A 6,697-nucleotide genomic window follows, 5' to 3' on the forward strand; every position below is an offset into this window, starting at 1 on the left:
TGGGATATAATTAAACTAAAGAGAGTCTACACAGCAAAATAAACTACCAGCAGAGTAAATAGACAACCTACAGAATGGGAGAAAGTTTTGGAAACAATGAATTTGACAAAGGTCTAATATTCAGCATCTATAAGGAACTTAAACAAATTTATCAGAAAAAATCAAACAACCCCATTAAAACATCACTGATCATTAGAGAAATGCAAATCAAAACCACAATGAGATACTATTTCATGCCAGTTGAATGGTGATTATTAAAAAGTCACAAAACAACAGATTCTGGCAAGGTTGCAGAGAAATAGGATCACTTTTACACTATTGGTGGGAATGTAAATTAGTTCAACCATTATGGAAGTTGGTGTGGTGATTCCTCGAAGATCTACAACCAGAAATACCATTTGCCCCAGCAATCTCTTTACTGGGTATATACCCAAAGGAATATAAATTATTCTATCATAAAGATACATGTATGCATGTTCATTGCAGCACTATTCACAATAGCAAATGGAATCAACTCAAATGCCCATCAATGATAGACTGCATAAAGAAAACATGGTACATATACACCATGAAATACTATGCAGCCATTGAAAGGAACAAGATCATGTCCTTTTCAGGGACATGGATGGAGCTGGAAGCCATTATCCTCAGCAAACTAACACAAGAACAGAAAACCAAACACCACATGTTCTCATTTGTGAGTGGAAGCTGAACAATGAGAACACATGAACACAAGGAGAGGAACAGCACACACTGGGGCCTGTCAAGGGATAGGGTAGGGGGAGGAAGAGCATTAGGAAAAATAGCTAATGCATACTGGGCTTAATACCTAGGTGATGGGTTGATAGGTGTAGCAAACCACCATGATACATGTTTACCTATGTAACAAACCTGCACATCCTGCACATGTACCCCAGAACTTAAACATTAAAAAAAAATGTGGACAAAGGACATGAACAGACACTTTTTAAATGAAAACATACATGTTGCCAACAAGCATATGAAAAAAAGCTCAACATTACTGATCATTTGAGAAATGCAAAACAAAACCACAATGAGATACCATCTCATTGTGATGGTACCTCATTGTGTAATAATTGTCAGAATGGCAATTATTAAAAAGTCAAAAAATAACAGATGCTGGGGAGGTTGCAGAGAAATGGAAATGCATATATACTGTTGGCGGGAAGGTAAATTGGTTCAACCACTGTAGAAAGCAGTGTGGCGACTCCTCAAAGAGCTGAAGACAGAACTACAATTTGACCCAGCAATCACATTATTGGGTATATACCCAAAGAAATGGAAATCATTCTACTGTAAAGACATATGCATGCATATGTTTGTCGCAGCACTCCTCACAATAACAAAGACATAGAATCAACCTAAATGTCCATCAATAGTAGACTGAATGAAGTAGTTTGTTTTCACATTGCTAATAAAGACATACCCAAAACTGGGCTATTAAAAAAAATTAAAAAGAGGTTTATTGGACTTACAGTTCTACATGGCTGGGGAGGCCTCACAGTCATGGTGGAAGGCAAGTCACATCTTACATGGATGGCAGTAGGCAAAAATAGATCATGTGCAAGGAAACTCCCTTTTCTTTTTCTTTTTCTTTTTTTTTCTAGGGCTGGGAGAGAGATTGAATATCACTCTGTTGCCCAGGTTGGAGTGCGGTGGCATGATCTCGGCTCACTGCAACCTCTGCCTTCCAGATTCAAGCGATTCTCCTGCCTCAGCCTCCTGAGTAGCTGGGATTACAGGTGCGCACCACCACATCTTGCTAATTTTTTTTTTATTTATAGTAGGGATGGTGTTTCACCATCTTGGTCAGGCTGATCTCGAACTCCTGACCTCATGATCCACCCAACTTAGCCTCCCAAAGTGATGGGATTACAGGCATGAGCCACTGTGCCCAACCAACTCCCATTTTTTAAAACCATCAGATCTCTTGAGACCCATTCACTATCACAAGAACAGCAAGGGAAAGACCCACTCCGTAATTCAATCATCTCCCACTGGGTCCCTCCCACAACACATGGGAATTATGGGAGCTAGAAGATGAGATTTGGGTGGAGACACAGAGACAAACCATATCACTGGATAAAGAAAATGTGCTACATATACACCATGGAATAATGTGCCGCCATTAAAAAGAATGAGATCATGTCTTTTGCAGGAACATGGATGGAGCTGGAGGCCATTATCCTCACTAAACTGACACAGGAACAGAAAACAAAATACCATATGTTCTTACTTATCAGTGGGAGCCTAATGATGGTAACTCGTGGACACAAAGAAGGAAACAATAGACATTGGGGCCTACCTAAGGGTAGAGGGTGGGAGGAGGGAGAAGATCAAAAAAAAATATCTATTGGGTAGTAGGCTTAGTATCTGGGTCATGAAATAACCTGTACAACAAACCCCCATGACACGAATTTACCTATATAACAAACCTGCACATGTATTCCTGAACCTAAAAGTTTTTATTTAAAAAAAGAATAAAACGTAAACAGAATATAAATGATTCATTCAGCACATTTCTAGCCTCCTATAGTGTACATAAGACTTTCCCCATATGAGCACAAGATTAATTTGCTTCACATGATTTATATAGTAGTTGAGACCTCAGCATACCCAAACAGTAAATAATAATACACGGTACTGCCTGGTGCTATTTACCTGAGTAATTCCTAAACTTAGCTCTACTATTACAGGCAACTGTACCTACAATGATACCACTCAGGATCTGGATTGGGTTCAGCAAGCATTGTATACCAGTGTGATCATAGACCAGCTCAATCAAAATCTTCCTCCCTCCCGATATGGTAAGCAATGAATAGAGCTTTGGGGAGCAAGGCTTCACGTATCTGCAAAATCTCTGACAATTCAAAACCATTCTTTGTTCTTACTGGTAAGGAGCTTGGTGATAATTCAATTGCTGCCTGAGGTTTAGAAGAACTAAGCAAATCAATTTCATTTCTTTAGATGTCGTCCTTGAGTTATTAAATTATTTTAAAATGTAATTGCATTGGAAGAGTTATTTCTGTGCTATGATCAAGTCATAGTTCGCAAGTATGTGGAAGGTGTCAGTCAGGAAACCTGTAAGGAAGAAACCAAGTCTCTTTGCAAGAGCAACTGTATTTTCTGGGTGAATCCTAACCCTAGCTTCAGACCGAATATAAAGTGAAGAGAGGTTTTTGCCTTTATTCATTCATTCCAAAGATTTTTATTGTTTATCTACATTTCAACTAAACTTTCTAATGGAAGTTTTGATAGCTGCTTGAAAGAATTCACCATATCTTATATATCTCCAGATATTTATATTTGTGTCGTAGGATGCTATATTGCCCTCATTCTTTTCTGTCTTTTCTTTCTTTTCTTAGTTATATGAACTAAGTAGACAATAAGCCTTCAGTGAATAAGAATCCCGTGTTATAATTCTTCTGAGTCTGTACACATAAATGATACCTCTTAACTTATAAAATGACACTTGCCTTTTAAAAATAATTATTTTCTTAATGCCTTTTTTAGGTCTATTAGAGAACATACTACTCAAATGAGAAATCCAAGTAAAATTGCTGAATCGTTGTGCCTGTGGACCAAAACAAATGCTCAAACCTTCTTCTCAGGAAAGCTGAACAATGCTTACCACCAAAGCCCAAAGCTAAAATGCCAATTAACCTTTTTTTTTTTTTTTTGGCAACTCTAGCTCCAGTGCGTGTTGTGCACTCTTTGTCAAAGTTCATGAAATATTTAGTAATTCCAAGTAATCTAGAAAAGAGTAAATACAAATAAAATATGTTTTTTGTGCATGTGATGTTATTCTGATATTTTAGACAGCTATATAATAAATTGCGACTTCACATGGCCTGGCTTCTGTATGGAATCATAACACAGACCCATAGCCCAGCAACCAAAAAATAAACTTTCACAGGGAGCGCTAATCTTTACTTATGTTTCTAGAAGAACATCAAAAAAGAGCTATTTAATAATACACAGCAACACTTGTCAAATTCCTTTCCTCCTTCCCCTACTTCTCTTCTGCATAGCTTCTCCGAGCTTAAAACCCCAAATGGACTCCACAGTCCCAGGCATAATGATTTTCCCGGTTTCTCATATCCTGCAATCTATAAGCAGATCAGCTTATCTTCTCTGGCTTTGTTCTTCCTCCACTCTCTGGGCTTCTAGGGCCTTATCTTTCTTCTAATTCGTCATCGGAAAATATCCAGGAACCAGGCTAGAAAGGATTCTCCTTTAGTGGGAGGAAGGGATAGGGAGAGGAATATGGTAGAAAAGATTTTAAAAAACAAATTATGTCCCTACCACACACAGTAAATAGAACTAGGACAGAAGAGAATCAGGTAGCTCTGTAGGTTTTGGCTATGTGTAGTAGAAAATCAAAGTCCTGTTAATACATCAACTTAATTATCTAGATATTTCAGTGATATTAATATTCAGGCAAAAATCACTGCCTTATTTTCCCAATTAAATTAATCATGTGGCATAGATCCCTCCGTAGCATAATTTAAGTACTAATGGCACACAAGTTTTCATCTCAGAGGTCAACAAATTAAAGTGTACAGCCTGTTTTTACGCAGCCCACAAGTCAGGACTATTTTTTACATTTTTTTAAATGATTGCAAAAAAGTCAAAAGAAGAATAATATTTTGTGACCCAGGAAAATTATGTGCCCTTCAAATTTCAGGGTTCATAAATATTGGTTGTGTTGGAGTAAAGTCTCTCCCATTCATTTACCGTTGAGCCATCATCAGCACGGGTTTGAACTTCATGGATTCACTTGTACATGAGTTTTCTTCCACATCCACCATTCCGGAGAGAGCAGACCAATCCCACCTCTTTCTCCTCCTCCTCAGCCTATTCAGTGTGAAAACGATGAGGGTGAAGACCTTTATGATAATCCATTTCCACTTAATGAATAGTAAATATATTTTCTCTTCCTTATGATTTTTCAATAATATTCCCTTTTCTCTACTTACTTTATTGTAAAAATACAGTATATAATACCTACAACATATAGAATATGTATTTATTGACTTCATGTTATCAACAAGGATCCCAGTCAACAGTAGGCTATTGGTAGTTAAGTTTTGGGAGAGTAAAAAGTTATATGTGGATTTCCAACTGCGTGGGGGTTCAGTGGCTCTAGTTCCATGTTGCCTGAGGGTCAATGGTCCATGCTGTTTGAGGCTACTTTTGTGCTATGACTACAGAGATGAGTAAAGACAGAGACCATATGACCCACAAAGTCTAAAATATTTACTATCTGGCCTTTAATACAAAAACCTGACCCCTGCTTTTCTCACAAAACTCGAGTCTTATTTGGTTCAGGAAGTTACTCTGGTGTCTGCTTAATATTTAGACAGCTAAAGGTCACTATATGTATCTAACATGAACTTTTTTATCCTATGAAAAATAGATCAGCACAGAATTATTTGCCCTGAAAAACTGCAAGCCTCAAAATGACTAGATCTATGAAGAAAGTACATATTTATAGAAGAAATATAGCCCTGGATGCTCTGGATACTATTTTCATTTCTATTAAAACAGAACCATGGACTTTTTAAAATTGTTGTTATTACAGCAAATTTAGTTAACAGTTAGGCCAGAACTCACTTGCCAGAATGGCTACCTGTACTCTTCAATTGGATCCCAAGTGTCTTTCTGTTCATCATTGAAGAAGGTGTCCAACTATTTTCTATTAAGTAAATGGTGGTTTCAGGGTGGGCACCGTGGCTCACACCTGTAATCTCAGCACTTTGGGAGGCCAAGGCGGGTGGATCACCTGAGGTCAGGAGTTCAAGACCAGCCTGGTCAACATGGTGAAACCCCATTTCTACTAAAAATACAAACGTTAGCTGGGCATGGTGGTGTGTGCCTATGATCCCAGCTACTCAGGAGGCTGAGGCAGGAGAATTGCTTAAGCCCAGGAGGTGGAGGCTGCAGTGAGCTGAGATCGTGCCACTGCACCCCAGCCTGGGCAACACAGTGAGACCACGCCAAAAAAAAAAAAAAAAAAAAAAAGGGCTTTCCTTCTCCCACAATACTTCGCGCTCTTCCTTTCCAGCTTGGACCCGGCAGAATGGCTCCCTCAAAGAAGGGTGGCGAGAAGAAAAGGGCCGTTCTGCCATCAACGAGGTGGTGACCCGAGAATACACCATCAACATTCACAAGCGCATCCATGGAGTGGGCTTCCAGAAGCGTGCCCCTCGGGCACTCAAAGAGATTCGGAAATTTGCCATGAAGGAGATGGGAACTCCAGATGTGCGCATTGATACCAGGCTCAACAAAGCTGTCTGGGCCAAAGGAATAAGGAATGTCCCATACCGAATCCGTGTACGGCTGTCCAGAAAACGTAATGAGGATGAAGATTCACCAAATAAGCTCTATACTTTGGTTACCTATGTACATATTACCACTTTCAAAAATCTACAGACAGTCAATGTGGATGAGAACTAATCGCTGATCATCAAATACATCGAATAAAGTTATAAAATTGAAAGAAAAAAAAAGAAAAGATGGTTCTAGTCTACCGTGACCTGGAGATGGCTGGCTGCACTGCATGCAGAGGTGGTAAAGAAAAGAGCGCAAGCTAAGTCATCTGCACTTCCTTCCAGAAGAAAAGTACCATGTAGCCACTGAATATATTAGAAAATATAGAGGCTCTGCTCATATT

General features: G+C 38.8%; 1 pseudogene; it reads left to right on the forward strand.

The window, feature by feature from the left end:
- The first annotated feature begins 6,080 nt into the window (after positions 1–6,080).
- LOC701466 (large ribosomal subunit protein eL31 pseudogene) lies at positions 6,081–6,496 on the forward strand (annotated as a pseudogene).
- The last annotated feature ends 201 nt before the right edge of the window (positions 6,497–6,697 follow it).

The sequence above is a fragment of the Macaca mulatta genome, chromosome 4, assembly GCF_049350105.2.
Source record: "Macaca mulatta isolate MMU2019108-1 chromosome 4, T2T-MMU8v2.0, whole genome shotgun sequence".
NCBI classification, from domain to species: domain Eukaryota; kingdom Metazoa; phylum Chordata; class Mammalia; order Primates; family Cercopithecidae; genus Macaca; species Macaca mulatta.